The 15,488-nt window shown below is 42.7% G+C and overlaps 1 long non-coding RNA gene across 1 annotated transcript in view; it reads left to right on the forward strand.

The window, feature by feature from the left end:
* LOC129213389 (uncharacterized) overlaps positions 1-3,355 on the forward strand; it is a 43,010-nt gene extending 39,655 nt beyond the window's left edge. Inside the window, exons 3-4 of the long non-coding RNA XR_008579429.1 lie at positions 1,406-1,656; positions 2,489-3,355. This is a non-coding gene — a long non-coding RNA (uncharacterized LOC129213389). The remainder of the gene's footprint in view (positions 1-1,405; positions 1,657-2,488) is intronic.
* The last annotated feature ends 12,133 nt before the right edge of the window (positions 3,356-15,488 follow it).

A 15,488-nucleotide genomic window follows, 5' to 3' on the forward strand; every position in this document is an offset into this window, starting at 1 on the left:
CTTATTTTCCCTGTGCTGGCTCCCTGCAGTTTTATCACATCTGGCTGCCCACCTATGTGCTTTGTCTCAGCCATGGAGTTTTCCTTCTCCAGAAAGCTGCAGAGCAATTGTCTCCAGCAGCAGAGAAGTGATGGTCAGTGCAAAAGTCTCTTTGTGTTGAATTAATGGCAAACCTCACTGTTAATTTCAGAGAAAGCAGTATAGTGCCCTAACTTATCCTGGAGGATTTTGGGGTTCGTTTCTTTCTCTGGTTGTCTCCAGTCAGTCAAAATAGAAGCTCACATGCTCCGTACTCCCACCTCGCACATCTTGCGCGTCTCACTTCACCACCCTTGCTCCCCGCGCTCTCCGCAGGCTGTGCCAGGCTGGCCCCTCTGCTGAGGAGGCTGCAGCCTGCGCCTGCCACGGTGGAGAGCGGGGTTTCATTTCGACACTGATCGGTGTGGTCACCATTGCCATAGGGGATGGACAAGAAATGGTGAACTTCAGTTGTAACAAAGCCAGCTGAGGATGGGTGTTCAGAAAAATACATCTTTCAGTAAAAAAGATAGTGAAGCCCAGGGATATATCGGTAAGGGGTGGTGGAATTTTTTACAGGTTGCAAGCGTGTCTCAGACCCACTGTGGCCATAGGTGATGCTGTCTTGGAGCTGAAGGGTGGGCTGGCTGCTCCCCCCCCTCCTTGGCCAGCTCCTTGCTTTTCCATGGCTGTACAATTGTTTGGTTTCCAAAGGAACTGTCGTTATGTCACTAGCCTTATTATCATTGCTTTATTATTTTCCACTCAGAGACTGCAAAATTGAATTATTAAGCATCCCCTGACTCCACCACTCTTCACACAGTTCTGGTCTCTTCTGAACCCATCCAGAACCATCTACTCTCAGTCAGACGTGTGCAGATGGATCCCTGGAGCATCTGTAGGACACATTTATGAGTAATTACCTATCATCTGTAAGGTTACAGAGCAGCAGGATAAATGTGAACTGCCTTCTGCATTTGTATCTAACGCAAGACTAAGAAACATCTCTATCAGACTGAAAAGCTCTCCAGCCCCCTAAAGCTTCTCCAAGATGGAATATTTACTATCTAGCACCTATCAGAGAAATGAGAGCTTATCCAACTCAGTCTCTTTTATGTCCACTTCTTATCCTTTCTCCTTTTATCCATAAGGGTCTCCATCAGGATTGATAAAAATACTGAATGAGAAACTAGCCAGCATAGGGAATTTATTTTTGACCTATTTTATGACCTATTTTTTCATTTGTAAACTGCTAGAAAATTGCACGCTTGGCTTTGACACCCTGTATGTGACACATGCAGAAATGTTTCCTGACTAGTATATGCCAAAACCTTTCAGCCAGTGGGATGTCAAATACACGTTCACTCTGGTTATTGGCTATTCACAGCGCAGGACTCGCCCACACAAGGCAGACAAGTGTCACAGTTTCTCCCCGACCTGCGGGACAGTCTCATGAAGATGACAGTCCTTCCACAGGACCTGTTGGGTGTCTCTCTGCTAACCTGGCCAGGAGCTGCACAAATGAACAACTGCTGTCCAACCCAGCGGTGAGAGCACAGCAGCCTTGGTTTGGGCAGTCAGAGGCACCACAGCGGTTACGAGCCTCAGCCTGAACAGAAAGTCAGGAAAACCAGACAAGTAACTCTTTGCATTCCTTTGAAAACCTCACCTTTTTTTAGTAAATTTTGTGGAAATATTTCTGTTATTTGACTGAAGTATTTTCATTTCTATTCTATTTGGAATAACAAGACATTTTTTCCTAACCCATCACTAACCACAGCCTCTTCAGCCCAGGGTGCAAGGCTCATCACCTTGTACTGGAGTTGGGGTCCACTGATGGAGTTGCACAATATACAGCTGAGAAACCTGCAGAGACATTGTGACCCTTTAATTTTCTATTTCAGCAATTCATAAATATGTCTAGCAAAAGAAGTACACCATTTCTATTGGTTTCTAGTTGCTACTAAAATATAGTCCTGGTAGCTCTGTTACTGGCAATCTATTCTGGATGCATTTTATGTCAGGTACAACAACTGTTAAGATAGCAGTTAAATCCACTTATTATAAACTAAATATTTCTTCCTGAGCAATAAATAAAGAAAAAAAATCTTCTCATTCTTAGGCAAAGAGAAGAAATTTATCTGTGAAAGCCAAACCATAAACAAAGCACTGTTGTCACTGTCAAGTCCTCAGACAGAACGAAGGCATTAAGTCCCAGCAATACATCTTCATGGTGGGGAGCTGGCTGTTAATGCAACTCAATACATTCATTTTTCTGTTTATGATACCCCTTTATATGCCACTGTGGCAGAGACTGAAAATACAAGCTACAAGCTTTGTTTGGCTTCAGTTGGATACAGAGATTCAGTCTAGATGTTTATCTGAAATGTCCTCTTTAGTCTGGAAAGTGCTGATATGGTGAGTAGAGAAAATACTGTAACAAGATAAATGAATTTATTCTGTTTCATAGGACTTCTCTAAATGGAAGAGGTGTCTGTGGTTCCTGGTGCAGGACATAGACGTTGCTCACGACGTGGTTCTTCACTCTGTGCTAGCTTCAAACGAGCGCTACGCTGCTGCTTCTTTGCTGTTTACTTCTCCCAGTCGCAATGGAGTCATCCGGATGGAAATCGCTTGTTTGGCTCTCTGTGAACAAAACTAAATCCTCTTGGGAAGTTTCCATCCGTCAGTCTGTAGGCCTGGCACAAATTTGGAAGTACAGGAGAATTTCTTGCATTCTAACTTTCTAATAACCTTTTCAAAAACTCAGAGGTTGAATTTGGCCAGAGCTTTAGAAAATATTCAGGCCAGAGCTCATTATGTACAAACTGTTTCGCTTCCCTTTAAACCAACATGAAGAAAAAGCTGAGGTTTCAGTTCTACAAACAGCTCAGCACTTCTGAACACCAGCTCAGCGGCTCTGCTCCAAGACCTCTGCTGCCTCCTCCCTTCCTACCTGGAACGCCTTGACACTGCACATCCAGAACGTGTTTGGGGAAATTTTATGAAGAACAACTGTTATGGAAATCTTAGCTCATCATTTTTATTTTTTTTTTTAAATCATTCGAACCACAAACTGTGCAAGGATTTGCGACAGCCAAATGAAACACATTTTAGAGGTGGTTGTATTCATGGGAAGCGAAACGTATAGGAAATATAAGAACCTTCTTCAAAAGGAATCCTATTTTTTCCCTACATCTCATGAAGTCGCTGATTCTTCAGAACTTCCCAGATGAATCCAGAGTAAAAGCAGTGCCTCGCGATGGGGTTTGACACTATTTTTGCCACAGTCAAAGCGAAAGCTCCCATTGTAAGCAGTAAAACCCTGGAGGGAATGTGCCAGCCAAGAGAGATTAAACATTCTTTCTATTGTACAACAAAAAGCAATGTAAGGTTGATTACAATAAAAGCTTTCCAAAGTGACAGCATTGGGTTCCTTCTTTTTCTTCTGCCTTAAGCTGTTACATAGTTATAAAAAGAAATAACGTTTCAGTAGAGTGCATGGTCATTCACTGTTCGGAAGCTGGCAGAAACGTACATTCATTTCTCATGGGTAGAGCGCTCAGTTCTGGTCCCTGGGGGTGAGCGCGGAGCTGAATCTCCCACAGAAGGCTGTGCTGCTGGATCGTAAATGGGAAAGTTTATCTTTAAAATACTCTGATATTGTTTTGAGATTGGCCAGGTTTATGTCAAACTTTCTAGTCTCTCCAGGAGGCAGTTTCATTAATGTCACAGCAATTCGGTGGCAGTTATATGACTTGTGAAGAGCGTCTGTCTGTTTGTGGCTTTCATTGGATTTTGTGCAGCACGCCTAGTTTAAAGTCAGTCAACTGAGAAACTTCCCAGCTCTAATCCCAAATTTACTCAATGCAATTTGAAAATTTTTCAAACATTTCCTAGCAGACAGAGTTAGTCAAAGCTCTGCTGAGATCTAGTAAATCCTTCTGTCCAAGCAGAAGCCTGTCAGTGGCTAACACCTTGATTTCCTGGGACAGACCAGTGAGATGGGATCCCATCCTCATCCCAGAACATCTAGCATGGTGGAAACGAAACGTGTGGGGATGAACAGCACGGATCACTCCTTTTTCTCTTCATATTACTTCAAGAAATTCAATGAGATTTACTTTTGTTTATCTGAGGAATTCAAAGTAAAAGTCAGAAAATGTAAACTAAACCAGTATTCTGCCCTTTTGAAATGAAAGACATGACCTACAATTCCCATGCAACACCCGCGCACCTTGGGTTAATGCGGTTCTGCATTTATCCAGTTAGGAACAGAATGGGGCAACAAACAAGATCTCATCAAGCTGATGGACAAGGGAATATTTGATCTGAATTTTCTTAACAGAAAACCATTCTAAGTGGTATGAAAGCTTTCCTGGTTTTGTGATAACTGCATTTTCTGTGAGCAAACCATCTTGACAGAAATTTCCCAGCTATCTTTTTCAGGAATAATTGGGTCGTGATAAGGCACTCCCTTGAAGAGAGACTGTAAAGATTAGGCACGCTTACTTTGGAAAGATTAGCCACGCTTGTTTTGGGAAGGAGGGGTCACGATAAAAATGATGACTGCTTTATGTAAGGTATATCAGAAATCATTAATTGTGGTTTTATACAAGAGTGGGAAGATATTTGTTAAAAAAAATTTACAAGTTCAAACTCATAAAAGGGAAAGCAAATTTAGTAAGATTTGAGACTATTGTGTGAGTAGCAAGAATAGACAGAAGTGACAAAAGTGGCACTGAACATATCCAAGTCTCAGGCTAGAGTGTAAATGCTCCCAAATTGAAAGAAATGCCTAAATAAACCTCTCTGTGTGCAAATTCCATAAAACCCATGGAACGCCCCAAAACTGTGGGCTTTTTGTACTGTTTTCTTTTTGGATGGGTTGAGTACTATCCAATAAATCCTTGTTTACTCGAGGAGGAAATGGTTTCAACTGAATTGAAGCAGAATTTAAAAAAAAAAAAAAAACACCCAGAACCATTTCAAGGAATCTAGCCTCATGCCTGTCTGTTAAATAAAATCAAACAAAGTAAGCTTCCCTGAAGTGTTTCTTTATAAATGTTTTTTTGTATTTCTGCTCTTCTTACTGGGAAGTTTGGAAAAGACATTTCTTTGGGATTTTGATGGACAACTGCAGGTATCTGCTGCAAATAATAGTCTTTTCTGTGAATGTTACTTCTCAGCATTAAGGTGCCCTGTAAGGGACAATCCTACAGCAGGCTGTGTATGTACAACAGTTCCTGGCTTCCTTGACACCTTAACTTTCTCTGCAGGAGCAGAATCTACCTAGCTGCAAACGCACAGTATCTCAGTCCAGACCCTACATAAAACAGCCATATTCATGGCCAGAGAAGTGACGAGACCATCTGGTTCATCTCCCGGCTCCAAAGCAATCACTAATGATCCTGAAGTTTTTTCAGCTTTTTTGTTAACAGGGCTAGCTAATTTGAAAACACGCATCTAAGCACTATACCTCTCCTGTTTGAATCGCTGCCCTCTGTTTTCCTAATGTAATCAGAATTTTAGCTGTTTATTAATTCTTGCATTAGTGAACAGACATCAAGGATGCTTGAGGAACAGGTTATTTACTCCCTTCTTATTGCTGTTAGGGACAAATCTATCCCCCAGGTTTTTAGATTCTTGCTGAGTCCACCATCATTTGTAGCCGCTTGCAGAATTTCTTCCCCTCCTGGTTATCCTACTTCATTATTGCTAAGCCCTTCACTAGAGCAGCAATAGGCAAAGATTTCTTTCATTTTATGAAGTCCACTTCAGCTTTGACCATCAGCTCAGGATTCCTCACCCTATGATCAAGGAGGTCAAAATTACCCTCTGGAGCCATGCATTTATCAAGGGCGCATCTATCTGTGCCTGAATCTTGTCTCGCCAGGAAAGAGCCTGAGGACATTGCCTGAATCCTGAAGCCTTGTTACATATGAAGGTGTCCCCTGACAATACCAGTGGTGGCTGTGCTGATGAAGAAGTCAAGGCAGTGTTAGTTTCTGGACTAAGCACAGCAGCTGTTCATTGCCATGTTGGAGCGTGGTCCTGGAAGGAAGCACATCTCTTGGAGCGTAGAGTCCAACAGGCAGATAAGTCTCTCTTGTCATCCCAAGAAGTTTCTGTTCCCTCCCTAGAAACCCTTCCAGGGGTTGTGAATCTTGCAGTCTTTGGGCTACACAACCTTTCCTTCAATGCCTGTAGCACAGAGAGCACACAGAAGCCTTTCAGAAATTCTTTCTTTGACCTCATTGAAGTGCTAAGGAACAGTATCTGAGTCAGAGCTAAGTAAAGCTCCAAAGCAAATTCCAAAACAATGGATAAGATTTTAACCAGCCATGAGCCCTTGCTTCTTCTCAGTGTACTGCCACAGGTGTCTCATCTCAACACCACCTGATGGATTTAGTGATATCTGTGACCTCCTGAAGAAGGGAACGGTAAATATTCCCACAATATTATCGACTTCAAAGTGAGAAGAAAGCAGTCATGTTCTTGAGCTGGAACAGCACATTTTTCCAGAAGGTATGAGCTAACATAGAAAGTATTCTCCTCAATGTGGAAATTCTAATACATTTTGTGTTTGTTTTCCAGAACTTAGGTTTAAAACACAAAGGAGCTGCAAGCAGCAAATGGTGACTGTGGCTTTCTTTGGACTGGCATGCAGCAGAGCGCAGCTGCGGGGGTTTCCCTCTAACCTCTCAAAACCGCAGGCCGGTGAGTGGGACCTGCTCTGCTGCTCCCTGCCTCTGCTCTGGATGGTGGTGGGAACAACTGAGTGGAGACCGCTGAGATACAGCTTTATGTGTCTTGCTCGTTCTACTTAAATTTAGTGTAATTTCAACTTTGATTGTAGTTGGGAGCAGTTATTTCCCCAAATCATACTGTTGCATCCCAATTATTCTTAAGGCTGAGTGTCTGACCCAATGCTTTATGCAGGGCAGCTGGTACGAAGACTTGTATTGGTTTCAGTCGTGTAAGGTCAGGCTTGAGATGTGTTTCTGTGGGTGAGGTAAGGGTGAGCACAGCTGAACCTGTTTAGGGGCAAACCTTGCCTTACTGGAGGGAAAGGGAGGGAGCACACGAGCAATACTGAGCTCATGTGGGGCTTATAAAGAAGGAAGTCAAGACAGCCAGCTGCTATGGTGAACGCAGAAAGAGTTTCTCCCAAGAAGTACTAGGTAAATTGGTATTATTTAAGGTTGTATAGGGGTACTTTAAGGAAGGAAAGTGGATGGAAACTTATCTCATTGCTAGGTGCCCTGCTGTGAGTACTCCAATGGGATGGCTGGATGAAGCAAACCAGCCCCTACAAAGTGCTCTGAAGCATTTTTTTCTGACCTGTTACCTTCGTGTTGTCAACCTTTGCTGCTAGTGACTGTCTTCATGCTTCTGAGAGCTGCTATATGGGCTTGGCAGATGCAGCAGAATCAATATTTGTGCATTATGGTTTATGTTGTCCCATCCACACTATGGCAAACTGTTTGTGGAAGAAAACTTTTTGATGTTTTTTTTTCCCTAAATATCACTTTTCTGGCTTATTACTAATTGAAAAAGGGATTCATGCTTGAAGATTTCTGTCATCGGTTTTCTGCAGATGAATTCAAGCTGCACGCTTGCTGGACAACTGCCAAGGTATTTATCTGTTTCTCATTGGAGCTTTGGCTGGGTTTCCTTTTTGATATTCCAGTGGAGCAAATAACATTAGTAATTCTCTTTCAGTCTAGCGAAGTCTATCAGTCGCATAGTTTTGCAGGTTTTTCCTTACTGATGCAAACAGTGCCTGGTTCCCTGTGAAGTCGGTGCGGGTCCAGGACAGGATCCCTGTGGTGCTTTTAAAATGCCCCACCACAAAACTTTGTGTTGTGTGATTGCAACATCCTGCTGGGTCTCTGGAGCAAGCTTCTGCTCTGAAGGCTGTGGCAGGTCTTGGAGTACTCCTTCCCGTGTGCTTGTTCTTAACCCTGTGGCCTGCCTCTGGTTGTGAGCTGTGCTTGGAGTTCATCCGGCTGAAAAATAAGCTGCTGAAAGTAGTGGTCACTTCTAAATCCCCGTCTTTAATCTGTTGCCCAGTTCAGCGCACATCTGAAGAAACAGCCAGAGAGCAGCGTGCGGCAGGAGAGGGCGTAGAGGGAGGAGCTGTTTCAAAGCAAGGCTGCCAGCAAAAGAAACTCTCAGAAAATTGTAGCTTAGCTGAAGTGGATTTAGTTCTAAATACATGGAAAGCAAAGTAGGATTCTTTTTTTTAGTTCCACTTCTGAACCTTTGGAGAGCGCAGGCACTTGACACATAACAGTGAGGGAGCAAGAGGAGGGTCTAGTTTTGCTGGAAGATGGGCAGCCATATCTGCCAGGATACGGGTGTTAGCAACATGCTTGCACTGGTGCAGGCTGGCTAGCCTTCCTCCCGTGGGTCCCTCTGCTGCCTTTCCTCTGGATCAGAGTCTCCTGACGTGTGAGTGTTGCGAGCTCCTGGGGAAGGGCCTCACAACCTCTCCCGATCAAACCTTTCATGTATTTTAATAATTTTAAAAATATCTCTTCCTCGGTACCATTTCTGTTGAACTCAAAGGAAATAGTACCAATCTGCAGATTTCTAGAAGGAATTAATTATTGCTTTTCTCAGTAGCTCACTTCTGCCAACATGCAACAATACCACTTCCAGTCTTTGCTGGGGAGCTCCAGTTCTGTGTTGTGAGCTTTTTCCCATGGCAGCCCTTAGTACTTGTCATTATTTGTTTTAGAGCCTGCAGTGTATTCTGGCACACTGAGGGGCTGGTGGTCCTATGTTGCATTTAGTATTTCTTTTAGATATATGAAGATTTTAGTTGTCAGTATGGATATAAGGTATATTTGTGAGAACTTAACTACTGAGTGTCCAATTTCAGGCACAGGTATGCTGCAGTTTCTGAAGATCCTTAGAGATTTAACCTATGGCTACCCTCTTGAACCATTTTAAATTTTTGACTCAAATTGTCCCACTCTTCTCCTATGGCAGTCATGAACTCATATGGTTGCGGTTTTTACGTTGTTTTAGTGTTTGGATGCAGGCTGTGTCCAGAGGATGGAAAATCTGTGAGTAGGTGAGAGAGCTTCATGTAAAACTGCTTTTAATGAGGTCTGGGGTGTTTAACAGCGGTGCCCTGTGTAGCACCTCCTCACCTTCATCAAGGGCCAAATGCAGAAGGGCTTTCTGTGGAGGAAGGGAGACCCTTTGCTGTTGTTCCCCACGGGGAGACCATCAGGGAGAACTTTGCTCCCTGGAGAATTACTGTCCAGTTTCAGGAGGTCTGGATGTGTTTCCAGATGCACCACCCTTTTCAGCTTCTCCAGTCACAAACTCGTTTTGACAGCCTCTATTTCCACCCAAATCATCCAGTGAATCAGCGTTTGCTTTCTCTAGTATTTTCCCGGAGAAACACATTTTCTTTAGCGAGTCAGCAAGCAGTGCTGGTTATGATGGATGGGGCATGAACGTAACAGTCCATGTACGCTGACGCTTACTCAATGACAGTCCAGTCAAGCAAAACCACCAAACGGGCAGTTGTTCACGTCGGCACAATCCAATCATGCTGTCAGATAACGTGTACTCAAGATCACCCAGGTAGCCGTTGCCTTGAAAGTAAGTTTCTACTGCGGATCAGATCCCTCACCGTTTCTGAAGTTAGCTTGATGTGTTTTTAATGCACTTGCCTGTGAGTGAGGATTTCCATAAATTTGCCTGGAGGTTGTCTTGGTCTTATTTGTCATGAGACATGTTATCATCATCTGCTTGGTGAAATTCTAGATGGCAGCAGGACAACAAATGAAGCATTTCTGATGGAAAACTGTTTGAATGGTCTTGTATTGTTATTGAATCTTTAAACCGAATAAGGTTTTTCTTTTAATGACTTCATAAAAAGAAATGTAAACATGTTTGGTTTGGGGGACAGCTTGGGTTGGTTAAGCTGGAATACTGGGGTTGCTCCACATCATGAGTGCTGTGTGACTGCTCTCAACATCTGGAGTTGCTGTTATCACAGACTGGGCAATGTATAGAGACTAAATTTAAGGCACTGCTCTGCTGTACCTGTACAGAGTCAGTGGTAGACTAATTTCCATTAGCCTTCCAAAGAGGTTTTCAGTGGGAAAGCCAGATTCATCTCCTTGTTCTGCTTAATTCAGGGCTGTCCGTACCCCGCGAGCTGGAGGTGCACATCTGCAGCTGCAGCCTGGGAGCTGTGCAGCACGCAGCGCTGCCCGCAGCTGCAGGACCGGCTGTCGGTTCCCAGCATCACCTTGTGCGCTTTGCTCCTGGGGCTGTGAGCGAGAGAAGTGTGTCATCTTGTATGTAATTAAGATAAGGTTGAAAGTATTTTAATATAGGTTTTAATGAGGGGAAAAAAAAACCCTGAAGTTTTTGGGTTGTTTTTTCCTTAAATATTTAAGGATGGTAGATGATACCTTTTGATTTTTGTGAGATTGGATAACTCGGGGGCCTTCAGAGAGCAGTTATGGGTTAGAAATAACTTTTCCCTTATGGTGCAAGAAGTGATAGCAAGCTTTTAACATGACAGTGGTTCCTCAAGAGCTCAGGGTCTTTAAGAGTATTGATAGACTTTATTGATAGTGAGAGTGTGTCTAGGAAGAGCTTAGGATAGAAGAGTTTCATGTTTTTTACTCCATGTCTCTAATTTACGTTGAATCTGGCCTCAACTGATGCATATTCTGTACGCTATAGTCAAAATAAGCTAAATGACTATACATGCAACGAATGCACAAAGGCTTACTGCTATATGTAAAATAGGATGATATTAATACTGTGCTGAGATACAGACTTGGGAATGTAGATGCCATATCTACAACTGTGCACAAGAAAGCTATAACATGCCTGACATCAGATAAAGTGCAGGATGCCACAGCTTATCTTTGAATTCTCATACTTACTAAACATGTTTCAGACAAGTCAGTTGTTTTTTTTTTTTTTTTTTTAAATAGGGAAAACTTCCCTCAGCACGTACCATCCATGTTTCAAGCAGTTAATACACTTTGTCCAGGACTAGTCCATTTGGTACATCTCTGGTACCAAATCCTATGTTTACCTATTTTCTCTGTGTTTTTGACTCCTACAGGTTATTCTGTAAGGGCACCTATGTCTGCAGCCTCAGGCTATGCTGACCAAAAACCCCAGAGAATTCAGCAAAGTTGACCTTTTGTAAGGGTCTGAGGCGCAGCAGACTACAAGAAGGATTTATGGAACACAGAGCCATCATATGTCCCACTGAATTCAGAGCTCGTTCTTGTGAATCTAGCTGGGAGATAGGCTGTAAATTAATTCCAGTCGTGAGATAAAATATATCCATGCAGAATGCCAGAGCTTTCTCTCCCTTGAGTGGCCTACCTTAGTTGCTTCTGAGAGAGATCCCGTGTAAGAGAAAACATTGCCTCCTCCCCTGCAGCGCAATCCGATCCTGAGCCTTTCCGCTAGACTGCGTTCTCTGGAGTCCTGTGGCTCTGAAAGAAAGGAGGAATAAGCTAATAAATATGCTTTAATCCCTTTTAACCATAAAATCCTATCTTAATATTCAGGTAACAATTATTGAAAATGTTGTTTTCATTACAACACTCTTAATAACCATAGAGAAGGGAAATAAGTTAGAGAATAAGTACAGTATTTGTAAGCAGAACTCTCCCTGCTTCAGTCGTACCTAAAGTCTGAGCTCTTATTTCAGATGGTTTTTCTCTTGTTCTGTAAGGAAGAGCTCTTAAATCATTACAATCCTTGTCATCACAGTTGAAGGATCTCTGAGCTAGGAATGGTAAAATAAAATGAGGCAAAATATGCTACATATGATGAAAATGTGCCTGTTGTATGTTTTTAATCAAAAAAGCAGATTGCATTCATTATTTGAAAGCTTTCACCAGATCTGCATATTGTTGAGTGCTGAGATGGAAGGATTTTTTTTAAACTTCTATTTTGTAACCTGTTTTTTTTTTCTAAATTATTTGTAGTAGAAATAAGCCAGCTGCACAATGAACCTGTAAGCTCTCTAGCAAAGCAATACAGAACAACTGCAGGCATTGTCGTTCTGACCACAAGCGCAGGTGAATTCAGAGGAACCCAGGTGTCACTATCAAGTCAGGTTTTCCTGCAGTTAACTGGAATGTTAATTCTGTCTCAAAATTCATTGCAGCAATAAACCCGTACACCTGTGGGTGGCATTATTGGCCTTTTTTTCACTTTACTGTGCAGGGTGAGAAAGCAATTACCAAGCCAGAGAAGCAAGTATTGGTACAAATGGAAATGAATGATGCATAGAAGTTCAGTTTCTGACAAATTTCTTTCTTCACAACACGAGGATTTTGCAGAGAAAAAGACTGGTTATAACTATTCTCTACTTCAGCTTCTGCCTTGTTATTAAAAGCTGCATGAGCAAGGATGGCAGTCTGGTGTGTGCTCATGAAAGCTATTTGCACTGGCAAAAAGCAGTGAAATACCTATATTAATAAAAACCATACCTAGGTGTCTTTAAAACCTTTCTACATCTAAAAAGGTTATGTTATCCAAGCAACATTCCTACGTTTGAATACACCCAAGCCACAGAAAGCCACAGACCTCCCTCTCTGGCCTTCTTAATCCCCTGCTATTTCGGGCGCCCTGTTAGCAGGACCCCTCTCACCCCCCTTCCACCACTGTGAGGGCTTTCCCCAGGACTCTCTCCCACCTGCTGCTCTCTTTGACTCAGACCTTGCCCCTAGGTAACACTATTTGCAAGCATAAATTCCGCTCTGTCTCTTAGCTGATGTTTCCCACTCTCTGCCCCATGTCCAAGAGAACATCTAAGTTTCTCTGACACCTTTTCAGAGCTATCTAGCTCCATGTAGCTACAGACAGATTAATCTTTGCTCACACTCCGCTGCTGCTTTACTAGACCAGTATAGACAATGTCCTACCTGTTACGTTGAAGCATTGTTCCTGACCGAGACTTTTCTGTAGATGCTTTTATTTGGCCAATGTCTAAATCTTGCTGATTCCTGCTGCACAACACTTTTTTCCCCACATTCATATACATAAACAAGGCCTGAAATGCAGCTTTAGTTGTGTCCCATTTCAGTTACTGGAGCAACTGTTTTTCTCATCTTAGTAACTGTGGTGTCCCTTCCTCGTAGCTGTTGGGAAGCCTCTAGAAAGTTGTTTCCTTAGCCCGTCCCCGCGATCATGTCGCCAACTCTCTTTGCATTCCTTCCCTGCTTCCCTCTTCCCAGTCACATCAGGAATAAGCAGGCTGTCCTCATTTGCCGGACTGCTTGTGTCCTCTTCTCCTCCCCTCCTCCTTTTTATTAGTCTTGATTTTACCAGCTCTCATCTGGCCCCTGCTAAAACCCTTACTAGCACAGCTATGAAGTACTGAGCTGTACCTTGAAGGCTTTCCTATGCTCAGCAGGAGCTCTCTGTAACCAAAGCCACCTCACAGTCTTTTCTCCAGTTCCTCCATAAAAGTTTTCGTATGGTACTCAGCGACGGGTGGGCAGCTGACGTGCTGAGGGCTCCCTGTCCCACGGACCTGCACGGGGTCCTTCCCCGTCCGTCGGGGTTATGGCCTCTGCCTGTTCCGCAACAGGGCTCAGTACCTGTCTCACTGCGCTATTTTTATGTTCTCTATGTATTTGTCACTTTGAAGAATAGCATTCTGGTTCAGATGTAAGATTTTCAGGCGCTGCAGTAATGCAGATAATTGACTGTAGCTATCTATGCCTGATACTGTGTGTAGATGGCAGCTTTCATTTTACTGACGTATTCCTTAACACACTGCTCCGGCCAAAGTCTGCTCTTGGCTCTGTGTACGTGACCTACCGATTCCGGTGATAGCAGGCGATTGTTAGCAGGAATATTGCAGTCTAGTTGCTGTTATTTCACTATCAAGGCAATTTATAGTGTGGTGAGATAATAAGAGTAGACGGGTTTTAGCTCTGTTTACAATGACTGCGTTTAAGAGTAACTCAAAAAAGTTGGCACTGCTGACAAAAGGCATTAAAAAAAAAAAAACCAAACAAATCATGTTTGAATGTTTGTGAAGGGGAATGTGGTTTTATATCTTTTGTTAACATTAAACTTGGAAAAAAGTATAGGTTCTCCTGCCAGTGATTAAAACTACCAGTTAATTTTTTTTTGGCAGACTATTTTTTAACAAAGTTGATCTTCAGATCTTGGATTGGTATTTAAGAGGGAGAAGGGAGAATTCTGAAAACAGTGTTGTATGTCCTACCAACGGATCTCTCAAGCTTTTACTTTGATAAACTGAAAGAGATCGCAATCTCAGCAAAATTTTCTCAGCTTGCTTTTCCATCTTTCTTTCTTAAATGCTTAGGGCTGCATTTGACTTTTTTATTACCAAAACAGGATGAAGTCAAATCCTGACCCAGAGCCCATTTAAATCCATGATTATTTCCAGTGGCCACAAGGGTCTTTGAAAGACTCTTACTCCAGGATTTGTTCCATCAAGCTTTAGACACTTAACTGTGATGCTTGAACTTGGAGCGTGCTTAACCTGTGCTCCTCTAAAGATAATGAGATGTTGGTTTCAGCAAGCAATTGATGTCTGAAGGGCTGAATTGCACCCTGGAGATGCTCGTGTCTGTTCATTGATTAACTTTCTTCAGTGATTATGCTCTTTAGCTCCCTGCAGTTAGGCGGGATGAATGTGAAACATCGGTGTGAAGTACTCTGACTGATAACACTAGATACCAATAGGCTACCGCTTCAGAGCGGTTACACGTTTAGCCCATCAAGGTTTTTAAAGCAATGAAGCTTCTGCTAATGTGGGCACTGCACACTAGGTTTGGTGTGGGTATGGAAGTTGCAGGCTTCCTCATTTCTTGCCTACAGGCTGGGTTCAACATTTGAAACAAAGCTGTTGGGAAGTGTCTCCATCCACTCACATCTTTCAGTTCAGATGCTGTCTTTTAATACCCACATTCCCAAAAATATGCACAAGTTTTGTGATTATCTTGAGGGGAGAACAGAATCAGGTTGTCTTAATACATTAATTTCCCTTTTATTTGTTTTTTGTACCTGAACACAGAGTTTTGAATTCCTGTGATAACTCTGAAGGTTTTTTGATACCGTACCATTACTTTCCTCCACCACCCAGCAAAAAGCAATGTCTCACTACAACCAGAAGCATTGGATCTCAACGGCTGGGGGAAATCAGTCTTGAATATCTCGTATCTATGCTGCCTTCTGAGCCTGAAATACCTTCTGCTTTGGAGGTGGTAAGCATAGGCTGCATTACAGCCTCCCTGCAGTTGTTTTGACAAACCTTTACATTTTCTGTTTCAAGGTTGGAAAAAATTAGCTCTGAAGTATAAATCAAAGTCTTAAGCTCACAGCCTCAAGGAAGAAAGATGCTATAATAAACAAAGCTGTATGAAATGAAGGATTGTAAGAGGCTCAGAGGTCTGTCTTTCCTGCTATAAAACCTTCTTTAC

This window comes from Grus americana, chromosome 15 (assembly GCF_028858705.1).
Source record: "Grus americana isolate bGruAme1 chromosome 15, bGruAme1.mat, whole genome shotgun sequence".
NCBI classification, from domain to species: domain Eukaryota; kingdom Metazoa; phylum Chordata; class Aves; order Gruiformes; family Gruidae; genus Grus; species Grus americana.